Here is a 16,395-nt window from a genome sequence, read left to right as displayed (position 1 = left end):
ACAATCTCATTTTGATGATGTAGCCATTAGTCAGTTTCCTCATCCAGAGAACTACACCACTTCAGTGGTCTTGAGGTGTCATTAATTCTTAGAAGCATCTTAGAGTTGGTAGGACTTTAGTAACATTAAGATTTCCCAATAAAATGCCTTGTTTCTAACTCTGAGTAACTAATTTAAAATCATACAAATTAAACTTAAGCATTGGCAATCTAGATACCAGTTCTATACCCACTATATCTTCTAGGTAGTTTCTTTGTTGGTACAGTTCTGTGATACGGATTGTCAGTTGGCAAGAAAACACTGCATTAAGAATAGGAAGAAGTATATATGAATGTATATGTATGTGTGTGGCTGTTTTTTAGCAGGGGTTCACTTTATTATCATAACTGCACAGTTAAAATAACTTTACACAATACTTTCTGGGCCTATCATACCACCATGCTCTTCAGTTGCAAACACTACATGAAACATCTCATCGGTATGGCCAAGTCATTTATCTTACTAATAATAGTAATGCTAATACTTTTCATAACTTGAGAAATGTACATCCAGCTAAGAAGTATTCAACGTGTGTGGTTAGAAATAACCACACACGTTGAATCACTGCATAGGTACCTATTACCCTACCATGCAGTTGAAAAATCAAGCATAAGCTCTTAAAGAAATGCAACCCCTTTGCACTGGACCCAAGCCAATCTCACAAAAATTATACCTTTCTTGGTAAATGAAGGATTGAAAAGTAGACAAATTTATCAAACTTACAGAGTCAAGTTCTTTATATTTCTGAAGTATATCCACTTTGATTAGGCTTGAGGTAAAATATCTTCTACTATAGAAAAACTTTTAATTTAGTTATCTATATTCCACATATAAGTGAAACCATCTGGCAGCTGTCCTTCATGTTTTACTTATTTCACTTATTATCATTTACAGTTTCATCCATATCCATTTTATTCCAGATAATACAATCACATCTTTTTTCATTGCAGAGTAGTGCTCCACTGAATCTATTAGGTCATCGTATGTATTTTTACCAGAGCACTGTTCACTCTATCATTGGTGCAGAGGATTGAGCCTGCTTTGCCACCTTGATATCTCCTGGACAGGAGTCTATTCTTGACCAGTTTTTTCTTCACTGTCTGCCAGGGGACCTAGATAGTGCAATAAAGATTAACCTTTACTAAGAACTGTCTCTTCATAATTTTATTCCAATGTCTTACAAAATCCTGGCCTATAATAAGCTTGCCACAACACTTTATGGATAAGTGAATAAACATGTAGTAGTATTTACTGATGCTGAACTTTTAGTTGTATGGTTTATATATGGTCAATACATAAACTGTAATAAAATTCTGCATTTGTAGAACTTTTGTTGTAACTATCTTGACCTAATTTTTTTTAAATTTCTTTATTGGAGAATTAATGTTATACATTTGGCACTAAATACAATAGTTGTTTGCACATGCATAACATTTCCCAGTTTTCCACATTACAACCCCACTATTGACCTAAATTTTTAACAGCCTTTCTGCCAGTAAACTTACCAGAGGTTTATTTTGTAACTCACACATTCTTGCATCCCAAAGCCCTAAAAATAACAGCATTTTTTTTCTAGAACAGGTAAATGTATGGATTTCCTTTCAGTAGGCGGGCCCTGACCTACATACTTCTAGTAGAGGCACAGAACTTTTTAACACAGCACACTGTGCAAGAGGCTCTGCTGTGCCTACTTCCACTCCTCTCACCCCCACTGCACATGTGACACAGAAGAAGGAGCCACCTCCTTTTAATACTGTCCATCTCTTCCAGGAGTCCCTATTCCATCTCTCCAAAGCCCAGTTCTAAGTGTTTAAGTAGGTACTTTCATGGAAGAAGAGTTAAGGGCAGATGAAATAGCTCATTTGAATAGTGTGCTGCTTTCTTATTTGCATGATCCAGGCTTGAGCTTGGCTGGCTCTAGTCTCTTTTTACCTTTCTGTCTCTAAATAAATAAATAAATAGGTAAAAGGTTGTGAAAATGAAATCATAATCTGTCTCCAGGTGGAGATAGTCCTACTCCTTGAACCCAATCCACTGTTGCTTTTCTCAATGTGAAAACACAGAGGAAATGACTCAATTTTTGACTATCCTTCTCCCCTTCCTAGAGAACTCTTGCCACTTGTTCCAAGTTACAGCTCACCTTCCATTCTTAGCCTCCTAGTCTCCTTCTGGCATATCCCTGACTTGGAAATCTCAAGGCCAGCTGATTCCTCCTATTCTGGGCCACTACTATAAGAAGAGTATTGTGATTTTCACCATGGATACATTTAAAAAAAAAAAATGCTGGGAGTCGGGCTGTAGCGCAGCGGGTTAAGCGCAGGTGGCGCAAAGCACAAGGACCAGCATAAGGATCCCGGTTCCAACCCCAGCTCCCCACCTGCAGGGGAGTCGCTTCACAGGCGGTGAAACAGGTCTGCAGGTGTCGATCTTTCTCTCCTCCTCTCTGTCTTCCCCTCCTCTCTCCATTTCTCTCTGTCCTATCCAACAACGACAACAACAATAATAACTACAACAATAAAACAACAAGGGCAACAAAAGGGAATAAATAAATAAAATAAATATAAAAAAAAATTTTTAATGCTATTGTAGTGAGCAATTTTGCTCTGTTGTGCTTTCTCGGTTATGAACTTAACAGCCTTTTGCTTATTGGCCAGGAGACTAGCCACCATGTAGAACATTGTTTCTTTGGGAGAATATATTGTGAGTCTCAAGCTGTTGGAAGACCTTCACCTTTTGGTGCCAATATTTCATCTTCGCATTATGGAATTTCACAATGGTAAAAATGTTAATATGATTGCTGCTGAGCTTTCAAGTCACCATTTGCACATAATGCCATTCCCCTTTTTATATCATGAGCACCAACCTGTGAACTACAGATGCCCAGCAATAAGAGAAGGAATGAGAAACTAGAGAGAGAGAGCTCACTAGGTAGGGCATGTGCCTTATCATGTGTGCTGCCTTTGTTGAAGCCCTTGTACCACATGGTGGTGTGGTATAGCTTTCTCTCTGTTTCTCTGAATGAAAATGTAGCACAAGTATAGTGGAATTGTACATATGTGAGTCACTGGCTCTGCCAAATTAAAGAAGGGGGGGTGCATTCACACTATGGTTAAACAAGAATCTGGATGATTTTTAGCATTGTAGTGTTAAGTGAAAAAGTAAATCCCAGAGAGAGCACAAAGTGAAATATGGTCTGGACATAGTGTATAGCACCAAAGCAAAGGACTCTGGGGAGGGAAGGAGAGTGAAGATAGGAAAAGAACTTTGGAGGACATAATGAAATTAAATGTATATGTCAATGATTACATTGTAAAGCATTAACTCCCTCAGTAAAAAAGTAAGTTTCAAATGATTAGGTATATCATATATCCTGTATATAAAATGTAAAATAATTTAAACGAAAATTATACTAATCTCTTATATAAGTGATATAAAGACAACAGGAAGACAGTAGTGAGCCTGATATTTGGAGAAGGCTAGGAGATTGCATTGGGTCTGAACTATAGACTTAGACATGGTTGTGGCTGAATAACCTAACCTTTGTCTGGGGTGAAAGGCTCATAGATGCTAACTATATTAATTAAAATAAAACTACATTAGGTTCAAAAAAACACCCATATAAATGTTTTTTTTTCTCTTCTGTGGGACATAAGAACTTTATTATCATTTTCTCACATTTGAATAAGAAAGAACACCCATGTCCAGCATAGAAGCAATTACAGAAGCCAGACCTTCCACCTTCTGCACCCCATAATGATTTCGGGTCCATGTTCCCAGAGGGATAAAGAATAGGGAAGCTTCCAATGGAGGAGATGGGAGAAAGAACTTTGGTGGTGGAAATTGTGTGGAATTATACTCCTCTTATCCTATAGTCCTGTCGATCATTATTAAATAAATAAGTATTAAATAAATAAGAGACAAAGAAAGTAAGAAATTAGAGATAAATGATAATTAATAAAAGAATGAATGACCAAACTGTTTTTCTTAGTAAACAGCTAACATTCCTTGACTTTGAGAGTAAACCAAGTATATCTCAAGGTCTCAGCAGAAGCAAGGCAGCACCTGCTGGGAGGAAAGCAGTCACTTTGCCAGGGAGGTGACCTGACTGACCACTCTGCTTCTGTCTTTAGATCTTTGCTGATCCTGCATATATAATGTATTTTAGGAGTCAACTGAGATGAATTAACAGTCCTAGAAATAATAATGTATTAGCATCTGAGTGACAAGGTGGGAAGGACACTGACTATAAATCCAGTTCATGTTGTTGTGCTTTTGTTTTTCCTCTCTCCCAGGAAACCTAGACATGATCCTTTTATGGAGGAGAGGGAGTTAATCACAACTAATCTGGAATAATAGATGTGAAATTGCAATAAAGCTATTTGCAAATTTCAAAACGTGAAGCTATTATTACTGAAAGTAGACATGTTTCCACAGGTTTTTTTTTTTTTTCTGTTTGTGCATGCCTTGGAAGTATAGGCTCTGGATTTAGTCTCTAGCACCCACCAAAATCACAAAGCCAAAATAAAATGCTCATTTTCTTCTGTAGTGGACTGAATAGTGAACATCAAAAGATCAGTTAAACCCAAATCCCTTTTTAGACTCAGTTCAATAACTTTCTCATTTATAACTGTAATATAGTAAAATGAATACTTAACTATTATACTTTTGAAGTCCAAGTTATAGTTGCACATTTCTGTATCTCTTCCCAGGTTAGTACAGTGCCTTGTGCACAGCTGATTTTTTAAAATTCTTTTTAAAGCTCTTTTTATTAAAAAAATAATTAAATCCAGTCAACAGGACAGAGAACCTGAGAGTGGAGAGGAGATAGAATGGGAAAGAGAGAGACATCTGCAGCCCTGCTTTACTGTTAGTGAAGCTTCTCCCTACAGGTGGGGACTGAGGGGTTGAACCTGGGTCCTTACACACTGTAATGTATGCATGCAACCAAGTATGCAACCACTCATGATTCCAACAAAATTAGAAAACTACTTTGATTCAAAAAGATGATGAGCAGTGTGGTCATGGTATACAGGTTATATGTCATACATGCATGTGCCATGAATTTTAATTGCCCTCAACTTTGTAATGGCCACTGGGTAAGCTGGTATCATCATCACTATTCTGCCAGTTTCTAGATATAATTCAATGCATCTTACATGGGCTTTAAGATAATTAAAGTATACCTAAAGGGGGTGGGCAGTGGTACACCTGGTTAAGCACACTAAGTGCAAGGTCCTATGCAACCACCCTGGTTTGAGCCCCTGACCCCACCTGCTTCACAAGCAGCAAGGCAGGTCAACAAGTGTCTATCTTTCTCTCTCCCTCTCTATCTGGCCCTCCTCTCTCAATTTCTCACTGTCCTATTTAATAAAATGGGGGAAATAGCTGCAAGGAGCAGTGATTTATAGTGCCAGCACTGAGCCTCAGCAATAACCCTGGAGGCATAAATAAATAAACAAACAAAGGCTAGGACATCTGGGCACTGATGCACCCAGTTGAACGCACCATGTTATGTGCAAGGACCTGCATTTGAGCTCTCACTTCCCACCAGCAGGGGGAACACTTCACAAGCATGAAGCAGGTCTGCAGTTGTCAGTCATTCTCTCTCCCTATTTCCTTCTTCCCTCTCAATTCCTCTCTGATCAAACCAAATAGAAAAATAGGGGGTGGGTGGGATATCACCAGTTGGAATGGTGGACTCATAGTGCTGGCACCCAGTTTCAGTCCCAGTGATCACCCTGGTTGCAATTCAAAAAAATAATAATAATGATAGGGGGCTGGGTGGTAGCGCACTGGGTTAAGTGTACATAGTACAAAGCTCAAGGACCCGCTTACGGATCCTGGTTCGAGCCCCCTGGCTCCCCATCTGCAGGTGGGGGGATCGCTTCACAAATGGTGAAGCAGGTCTGCAGGTGTCTTATCTTTCTCTCCCCCTCTCTGTCTTCCCCTCTTCTCTCAGTTTCTGTCTGTCCTATCCAACAACAACAAAAATGGAAAAAATGGCCACCAGGAGCAGTGGATTGATTCATAGTACAGGCACTGGAGCCCCAGCGATAACCCTACATACAAAAAAAAAAAAAAAGGTATGGCTAGAAGAGTGATGATTTATAGATGCTGCCAGTACTCTATGCAATGGTTATCCTTTGTATCCTCTGCTATGAGGTGCCCACACCACTAACTTCTAGATCGCTCACAACTCCTCCTTCCAAATGCTACTTGAACAAATAATCTTGCATAGTTACTCTAGATGAAGGTGTATTTGTGGCCAAGCTTCCTGTCCAGGTACTTTCAGTTTAAAAAATTCAGCTGGAATGAGTTCTTTAAAGGAGTGAGTTTCTAACCTTCATTTGTATATGAATCACCTGGGGTTCCTATTGAATTGCAAATGATGATTCATTCATCAGATTGGGAGTGGACCTGTGCTTCTCTCTTCAGGTGATAGAATACTGTTAATTGATGGACCACTCTGGGTAGCAAGGCTGTATCATGCAGTGTTCTTGTCTGCAGGTCCCTCCCCCCGAACTCATTTCTCCCTATTTGTACCATGACTCCAGACAGTCAGATTAATTCTGCTGCATTTGCCTGGCAACATTGCCCCCTGACTGCCAGCCCATTCAGTGCAGCTCTCATCACCTGCTATTAAGGGCAGACATTCTGGAGCTGGGTCACAGCAACATCACTTGGTGAAAAGATGAGAAGTTGTTAAGAGGGTGAGATCACTGAGGGAATCAAGACTTATGAAACAAGGAATAAAAACAGTGGGAGAAAAAAAAAAGAAGAAAGAAAATTCAGTTGGATAAAAATCAGCTGCCTTCCTGGCAAAAATTTCCAGTTAAGAGATTCGTCTGGAATGATTTCAAATTTATTTTTGTAATCATCCTCTCATCTCTCTAACAGCCAACTGACTGTTATTTGTCTGCTCATCCATTGACAATCTTTTATGTTCATTTGAGTCCAGGCCTGACTTGACAAAAAAAAAAAAATCTATAAGACATCTAATTAAATTGAGAACCTCTGACTGATTGCCTAGTTAGATTAGGTCAATCAGTGGCCCCCAGCCTTACTGACATTAGAATAACCTTGGAGGTTTAGAAAATTCCACATACCTAGGTAGAAGCTCCAGCCAATTAAATCAGAATCCTTAGGGTGTGCCTCAGTTATTATTTGTGGTTTTCTCTAGCTGTTCTTAATGCATCCCAGATGGTTCTCTTGTGCAGCCAGGCATCACTAAATCAGACTTTTTCCTTACAGAAAATGAATTAAACTTAGTTAAAATGAAACTTCAAGGGGGCTGAGTGGGCATTGGAGACCCAGTGCACCCAGGTAAAAGTGGTGGAAGTGGTGTGTAGACACCTATCACAGAAAGATAAGAAATTGTACCCATATGACAACAATTGTCTTGTAAACCCTTGTTTTCCCAATAAAATAGTAAAACATATTAGGCTTCCTTATCATCTAAATTTTTTTCCTGTAGAAAACTCTGCCCAGTATTTTGTAAACACCACCTTTAATCCAATACCATAAACTGAACTATAAATACTCATCTCTCTGAAGTCCTGTTCCTTTTCATTTTCTCAATCCACTAGCTCCCTCTGCTGGCCGATCCCAAGAAAAGCTCTTTACACAACTACTATTGTGAAATGCAACCCAGAACCACATTTTAAAGCAGCTTTTGTATTCCCCAGATCCAGCCTGTATGCTATCGGCCACTGCCAAAAATGAACAGCCAGAACACTCCACTCTAACCTCTTATTTAGGCACTTTAGAAAATATCTGGGAAATGTTGGAAGGTGTGTGTGTGTGTGTGTGTGTGTGTGTGTGTAAAAAAGTATACCTGTGTGTATACTTGCTTTTTTCCTACTAGAAAACACTATGTTTTAAATTATTCATTGTACTGGTTCCCTGTATAATAATTAGCAATGATATTTACGTTAGATAGAAAAAGGGATGGGAAAGGTTTCATCCTTATCTTCTCACCCCCTATCTAGTGATATTCCTTCCTTATCAACTTTTTTTGTACTTTCTACCAAATAAGTTATAACTACAGCCAAAGAGAACCAAAAAAATTACACGTAAATGTATCACCTCAACAGTTTCTTAACCTGTTGTAGCATTACATCAGAATTTCACTACATATGACCATGTCTCTGAAGGCAGAATTTTTATCTTATTATATGAATGCAAATTGAATGCAGATTGTGGTATAGCCCAACCCTGAGCTCTGGTTAAGCTAAGAAGATTTATAAAATGTCTACTTTATCTTGTGCAGTTCTTACCTTTGCATTTCTTTTTTTGTTGTGTACTCATTTCTTACCCACTGGTCATTGTTTTTCATCTGACTCAGCACCTTGTAAATCAGTGCTTCAGTAACATTGCAGTACCAGATTTGTACAAGGTGAATATCCTACACCATCTTGATCATTCAGGGTAAACATTTGCACTTCATCTTTCATGACTTGGATGCATCACCCTATAACCTTTCTGGGTACTTTCAATAGAAAACTGTCTTATAGGTGCAGCGATTTTGTTGTGTTCTTAGTATATGATACAGTTTCATGATTAAATCTGTAGTCACTGTTGCTATGTGCAATATTATTACAAACTTAAGAGCTTAATGCATAGTTTTCGTCTTTCTTTCCTTTCTTCTTTCCCACCCTCTTTCTTTTTTCCCTTCTTTTTTTTTTTCAAATTGCCACTAGGTTACTGTGACTCACTGCTTGCAGCCATTTTTCCTTTTTTTTTTTTTTTCTTTTTCTTTTTAATTTAATAGATAGAAATTGAGACAGGAGGAGGGTATAGAGATAGAAAGAAAGAGATACTTCCAGCACTGTCTCACAACTTCCAAAGCTTCCTTCCTATAGGTGGGGATAAGGCCTTGAACCCAGGTCCTTGCACATGGTATCAGGTGCACCGCCACTTAGTCCCATGTATTTTTCATCTAACCAATTCCTATGGTTCAAGAGTGCAGGCATAACTTACTTGGATAATTTGCTTTGAGTGGTGGGGGTGGGAGTCTTAAATACTATCATCACTTTTTTTTTGAAATTATTTATCTACTTTTATAAAATGTGATAGACTAACCTGAACACTACTCCTGCTTATGTGATGTGAGGCACCAAACCTGGCATCACACATGTAGTCAGGCTCTCTATATGCTGAACCACCTCTCTGGTTGCCCAGTTTATAATCTTAAGTCACAGTCATCCAGAGAAGGATCTGATTCAAAGTTTGCATAGCTGCTGGCTACACTCTGTTTCTTACAGGCTGTAGGACCAAGGGCCTCAGGTTCTTGTTGTTGCCCAAGACTATGTTCAGGGGCCAAGAGTGGTGCACGCAGTAGAGCACACATGTTCCCATGCCCAAGGACCCACAATCAGGGTTCCAGTCCCTACCTTCATGGGGCAGTGAGACAGTACTGCAGGTATTGCCTTTCACTTTTCCCCATTCATCTCCCCCCCTTCCTTCTAAACTTCTGTTTGAAAGGAAGGAAGGAAGAAAGAGAGAGAGAGAGAGAGGTGGGGGAGAAAGAGAGCGAGAGAGGGAAAGTAACAGCCACTAGAGAGCTGGATTAGTCAGTGGTGCAGGTATGGAGAGCCAGTGTTAGCTCTGGTGGCAGTTAAAAAAAGACTACATTTGGTTCCCCAAATTGAGGCATTCCCCTTTCCCAGAATGACTACTTTCTTTTCAGACCTAGCAAGGAAGAGTTTCCCAGCAAAATGGGAGTTAGCTTCTTACACAGTGCAATCACAGAAGTGGCATTCCTTCACTTTTGTTGTGTTGTCTTGCTTACTTAGAAGCTAGTCTTTGGCCCCATCCCTGCTCAGAAGGAGGGATGTGAATGGCACTGAGATACTTATCTACATCTCCAATTTCCACCGAATAGTCTTAGAGAATTTGTACTCAAATAATAGCTTAATCTTTCCTTTACACACAATGTCTTTTTCTTTTTTTCTTTTTTTTTTAAATTTATTTCTTTATTGGGGAATTAATATTTTACATTCAACAGTAAATACAATAGTTTGTACATGCATAACATTCCCCAGATTCCCATTTAACAATATGTCTTTTTCTTTTCTTCAGATATTCCCTTCTTAAACAACTAACTAGGGGAGAGGGGCTGAAAAGTAGCTCGCCTGATAGGGCCCATAGTGCCATACCTGAGGACCTTAGTTCAAGCCCCTGGCCACAGGGAAGTGCCTTTAATTAGGAAGCTTTAAGTAACGCAGATCTGTGCTGCAGTATCTCTCCTTTCTCCCCTTTCCGTACTCCCAGGAGGATCAGAGAGAAAAGTGGTTGAGGTGATATTAAATGATTCAAAGTCAACCTGCCAAACTGTAGAAGAAGAAAATTTTGAGTATTAGAAAAAAAGCTATTAAAAAATTCTCTCTCCCTTCTAGTCCAACACACACGCATACCATACAAACACTTTCCCCAGTGTTTTAATCAGTGACTTAAAGGAAAGCATAAGACAAGTGTTTTGCATTTTGAAATGACTCATTATTATATCATTATATATAATATAATATTATATATATATCAGGCAGGAACACAGACTGGATTTAACACAGAGAAATCCAATAGTGGTAAACATAAGGTTAGTACTTCAGAGTTTTATTATTATTATTATTATTTTGTCACTGGGGTTAACCCCAGGGCTTGGTTGGTGTCTGCCAACTCTATAACTCCTGGTGACCATTAAAACTTTATTATTATTATTTATTTGTTTTTTGGGTTTTTTTGCCTCCAGGGTTATCACTGGGGCTTGGTGCTGGCACTACAAATCCACTGCTCCTGGCAGCCATTTATTTTATTTTATTTTATTGGATAGGACAGAAAGAAATTGAGAGGGGAGAGAGGAGAGGGTGGTAAAGAAGGAGAGAGAAATGACAGACTCCTATAGACTTGCTTCACTGTGGCTTGGGAAGTGAGCCCCCCTCCAGGTGGGGAGCCAGTAGCACAAACCAGGATCCTCCCTCAGGTCCTTGCACTAAATACTATGTGCACTTAACCTGGTACCTCACCGCCCCCAGGCCTCTGCCCATTTTCTTTGAGAACAGAAGGTGAGAGACAGGCAAAGATGAGGGAAGGGAGAGTGGGAGAAAAGAAAGACACTGAGCGTCTACTTTAACATGTGAGGCATGTGCTCTAGCTCTACATACCAATTAGGTCACCAGTCCCTTTAGCCTCTTTTTTTTTTTTTTGAAAGGTCGGTATAAAGTAATGTTTATTTAGTGAAGGTATTGATCTCATGGTAATTTTTAGGACATGTGCTTTACCTGCTGAGCGTCCTTTTAGTTTTATTAGTGAAACATCTTGTAGTGAAGCGTCCTTTAGTTTTATTAGTGAAACATCTTGTAAATTTTTCCTAGTCTAGAGTTGCTTACTATCACTATTTTTACGTAAAAATACCATAAATATGAATAGTACAATAAATGCAGCATATGCATATATATGTGGTTTCCTCAAAACATAAAGCATTTTTGCTGATTTCAATTCATCCAGCTAGTCAGTCTTTCAAACAATATTATCTCTAACAGTAATGCTAATTATGATAGCTGAATCTCCAATTCAGTAAAGTTCAACAATAGAGTTGATTTTTTCTTTTTTAGCTGAGCAGTGCTTAGTAGTAGTGTTGGTGATTGAACCTGGATTTTGAAGCCTCAGGCATGAGAGTCTCTTTGCATAACCATTATGTTATCTACTCTTCCCTACACCTCCCCCATAGTTGAATTGCCTTCATCTGTAGCTTAAAGTTCAAGGAAATGTGACATGTAGGCAAACTTCTGACAACTTCACTTTGAACTTTCAAACATCTATTAGATTTTTCATTTTTAAAATGAGGCATGTCTTCTTTATACAAAGGTTAGAGTATTATGTTGACTTATTTTATTTAAGAAAAGAGACATTAACAAAACAGTAGGATAAGAGGGGTACAGCTCCACACAATTCCCACCACCCAATCTCCATATCCCATCCCCTCCCCTGATAGCTTTCCCATTCTCTATCCCTCTGGGAGCATGGACCCAGGGTCATTATGGGGTGCAGAAGGTGGAAGGTCTGGCTTCTGTAATTGCTTCCCGGCTGAACATGGGCGTCGACTGGTCGATCCATACTCCTTTTAAAAATTATTGTACATAGGTTCCTTTTCCTATCTATAGGTATAGTCCTAAACAAATGTTGTAAAATATATGATAAGGCTGGGATGGGGTGAGACACTGACATGTGGGATGCATATCAATGTAGTAAAAGCACCAAAATGCTTCTCACATGCACCAGATGCTGACCTTGGCATCTGCCCTCTCCTGTGCCTTTTTACTAACCTTTCAACTTCTGGTTCTGCCATTTCCAGACCTGCCTCTAGAGATTTCATAAAGTTCAAATCAACATTCCTCTCTGAATGCCTAAAAGATGACATTGTATCCATTTCTAAAGTCTTTTCCTTTATTATGCTTGTCCCTTCAACTTCTGCCTCCTCAGACCTCCAGTTTGTTGTTGTTTTTCTCCCTACTTCATTTCACTCTGACTAGCTAGAAGTATGGATATGGGACAGGAATTTCTCTCCCCCCCCCTCCAAGTGAGCTGCTTTTTATTTTGATATGAAGAAGACAATCAGTTAAACTCAAAAATAAACATTCATATAAGCAGTAGAAAGACCTGTCCTGGGATTCTGTGCTTTCAAAAATTCTTACATTCTTCTCTCTCTCTCTCCCTTTACTTTTTTTAAATTAGTGATTTAATACTGATTTACAAAATTACATTTCAACAGGAGTATAATTCCATACTGTTCCCATCACCAGAGTCCTGAATCCCCAACCCCTCTATTGTAAGCTACAGAAGTTTTCCCATGGTTGAAGATATGTTAACTATTATTTCTTTAGCTATTTGTCTGTATAAAATTGCCCTCTTTAAATTTTTTAACGGTCCCATCTTCTCTTCCTTTCCAAGCTACACATAACCCTCCTACTACATCCAAATTTCCCTCTCTTTTTCCTTTTCTCTGTCTGGGTCCTGATTGAGTTGGAGTTCAGAGCCCTCCTTTCACTTCTCCCCCACTGGGAGTATGGATCAAAATTGCTTTTGGTGTGCAGAAGGTAGGAGTCTGGCTTCTGTAATTGCTTCTCCTTCACTGGACATGGGCATTGGCAGGTCAATCCACACCCCCAATCTGTTTCTATCTTTCCGTAATAGGCTAGAGCTCTGGAGAGGTGAGATTTCAGGACTCATCGGTTGTCTGCCCAGAGAAGTCAGGATAGAATCATGGTAGCGTCTGCAACTTGGTGGTTGAAAGACAGCAAGATATAAAGCTATAAAGATAAAAAAATAGTTAATGAACAGGAACCAAAAAGTAGGAACAGAGCAAATGAGATTAGACATTTTAGGGTGGAAGGAAGCTAGAAGTCCATTTTAGGGATATTTCTAGCAGTCCAAGACTATGGTAGTTTTTGCTTAAGTTTGATAGCTACATGACCATGACGTTGGCTAAAGATATTGCCTGAGACAGGGGAGATACTATGATCACGAAGGTGGTTTTCTGAGGGTGAGGCTTATCCCTTGCACTCTGGATGTGCTGACCCCCGCTATTTCTCCAAATGTGGGAAACTCGACTGCATGATTTGTGGTAGTAGAGGACTGTGTGTAAAAAGAATAGAAAGAGAGAGAGAGAGAGATACTGCCAGAGAAACTGGTGTCAGAGTAAAGGGCTTAAAAGTTGGGTTAGGGAAGAGAATAGCTCCCATTCTTGGGGGAAAAAAAATCTATGAATAAAATCAACTATTTACCTCTATCTACCAAACCCAGGGCCTATAAAGAGATAGTGAGACAGTCAATATATATATATATATATATATATATATATATATATATATATATATATATATATTAGAAAAACAAATGTTTAAATATGACTTATCAACTATGTTTTTCCCTCTGGAATGCCATCTTTTGAAAAGTTCTTACATGTTTGAAATATTAAAGTTTTTTTTTTTTGTCTTTTAAATTTCTTGTTGAACTAAGGCCTTTGTGCATGCATGATTTCACCACTCCCAGGTCACTTTTTCACTCAGCTAAAGGAATAAAGAGAGTGGCAGAGGGGCATGGGAAGGAAGGCACCATAGTGCCAGAGCTTCCACAGTGCCACGGCAGCTCCTAGATGGTATTGGGGCTTGAACCTGGGCACATGCATGGCAAACCACCCATCCCCACACTGTTCTCTCCTCCTAGAATTTCCTGCTCACCACCATTTAAGAGGTTCTCCAAGTCTTTGCTTCCACCTGTTGTTTACACATTCCTTGTGCCATTGCTAACCTCCAAGTACTTTTTGAACATGGCTCTTTCATATTTCCACTCAGTGGACATTCGTCATAATAACTCCAGAATCATAGGAAAAGAGTTAGGAGACTCTGCTCTCTTTCTACACCTGTTAAATTTATACCAACTGTCCCAGAGTGTCGCATGTAAAGTCCAAGCCATGTTTTGCTAAACCCTTTCACGAGTTTCATTTAGGGCTTCTTTTTAAGAACTAGAAAAAAAATCTCCACAACCTACCTAGTATGGCTAGAGAGGGTGTGTGTGTGTGTGTGTGTGTGTGTGTGTGTGTGTGTCTCAGTTTAAGTTATGAAGGCTAATCAGTTATTCCCCATTACCTTAGAGTTATTGCTAAGTCAGTTTAAAATCATCAGAACTACTGAAGAGTGCCCATTTCCTAAAAATGGAACCCTGAAGTGTGAACTCAGCATGTTCCATATCACTTCATTAACACATAACTTGTGTGGGCCTTTTTTGTCTTCATTTAATTTGCAAGAATTCCTCTGTGTTAAAATCTGTTAGATACATCTCTGACCCTCTGACCCAGGGAGAACTATTAGCAGCCCTTGTTCTGCTTATGTGGGATTTCTTAAGTGAAAGCTCATACCCTTTCATGGTAGTTTCTTCTTCTGAAATGCCCCCCCCCCCATTTCTTCCCCTCTCACTCTTTTCTACCTTCAGCTCATAGGTCATCTTTTCCTAAAAGACTTTTCTGAACTCTCTGAGGCTCGAGCTTAGGTGAATTGAAGGTATTTTTAGATGGCCTTTTTCTTAAAACCAGACTATTCTGTCATCACCCAGCCCCAGTCAGTCACTGCTCTGTGTTCACTCTCCCATTAACTAATTATCCTCTCCCATGTAACTCTTCTCTCTACCCGTAAGTAATCTCAAGCTACGTCCCTCTTTATGTTCTTACCAACCTCTCCCACCCTTTTAAGAGAAGTTTTGCTGTGTTGCTCTTACTCATTGCCTCACCAGTGTGGGAACACCACCAGGCAAAGCCACTGTCTCAACCTTTTCTCTTTTCTATAATGAACACAATCAGCGTTAGCTTAAGAGGTGAAGCAATGAAAGAACAAGGAGACCACTCAAACCTTGATCATAGGTTTAAAGTTAAGCTATATAAGTCAGTATAGAAAAGTTTTTTAGCATGCCTTAGCATTTATTTATTTATTCATTTATTCTCTTTTGTTGCCCTTGTTTTATTTTTGTAGTTATTATTGATTTTGTTGTTGTTGGATAGGACAGTGAGAAGTGGAGAAAGGCGGGGAAGACAGAGAGAGGGAGAGAAAGATAGACACCTGCAGACCTGTTTCACCGCTTGTGAAGCAACTCCCTGCAGGTGGGGAGTCGGGGGCTCAAACTGGGATCCTTAAACCGGTCCTTGCTTTGCACCACCTGCGCTTAATTAACCCACTGCACTACTGCCTGACTCCCACCTTAGCATGTTTTTAAGGACGGTAAGGCATCAGGTATTATAAACTTGTTTATTATGAATGTGGAGGGCCATATTTTATTTTATTTTTAATATTATTTATGAGTTATTTGATAATGATGTACAAGATTATGAAATAACAAGGGAATATTCTCTCACCACACCCAACACTAACATTCTGTGTATGTGTCCTCCACCTCAACCCAGAGAGCCAAAGTCAATAAAATCAGTTTTTGCTGCCTAATTTTTTTAATAAATTCATGTATTTGAATTCTCTACATTTCATATATGAGTAAAAGCATCTGGCAGTTGTCTTTTACCTGTTTAATCACTCACTTACTTATGAAGCATAGTCACCTCCAGCTCCATCCATTTTTTCCCAAAGGACACAACATCATCTTTTTAAAATTACTGACAAGTACTCAGTTGAGTATATATCACATAACTTCTTATTTATTTAATTATTTATTTATAAAAAGGAAACATTGACAAAACCATAGATAAGAGAGGTATAACTCCTCACAATTCCCACCACCAGAACTCTGTATCCCATCCCCTCCCATGATAGCTTTGCTATTCTTTAACCCACTGGGAGTATGGACCCAAAGTCATTGTGG

At 39.1% G+C, this 16,395-nt stretch overlaps 1 protein-coding gene and 1 pseudogene across 4 annotated transcripts in view; both read left to right on the top strand.

Annotated features, from left to right (window-relative positions):
• CDK14 (cyclin dependent kinase 14) overlaps positions 1-16,395 on the top strand; it is a 722,913-nt gene that overhangs the window by 511,596 nt on the left and 194,922 nt on the right. The gene's annotated exons all lie outside the window — the stretch shown is intronic.
• On the top strand, positions 13,525-13,673 carry LOC132539976 (U1 spliceosomal RNA; annotated as a pseudogene).

This window comes from Erinaceus europaeus, chromosome 8 (genome assembly GCF_950295315.1).
Source record: "Erinaceus europaeus chromosome 8, mEriEur2.1, whole genome shotgun sequence".
Lineage (NCBI taxonomy): Eukaryota > Metazoa > Chordata > Mammalia > Eulipotyphla > Erinaceidae > Erinaceus > Erinaceus europaeus.
Note: the sequence above shows the minus strand (reverse complement) of the source record. Positions and strands in the feature narration are given on the sequence as shown.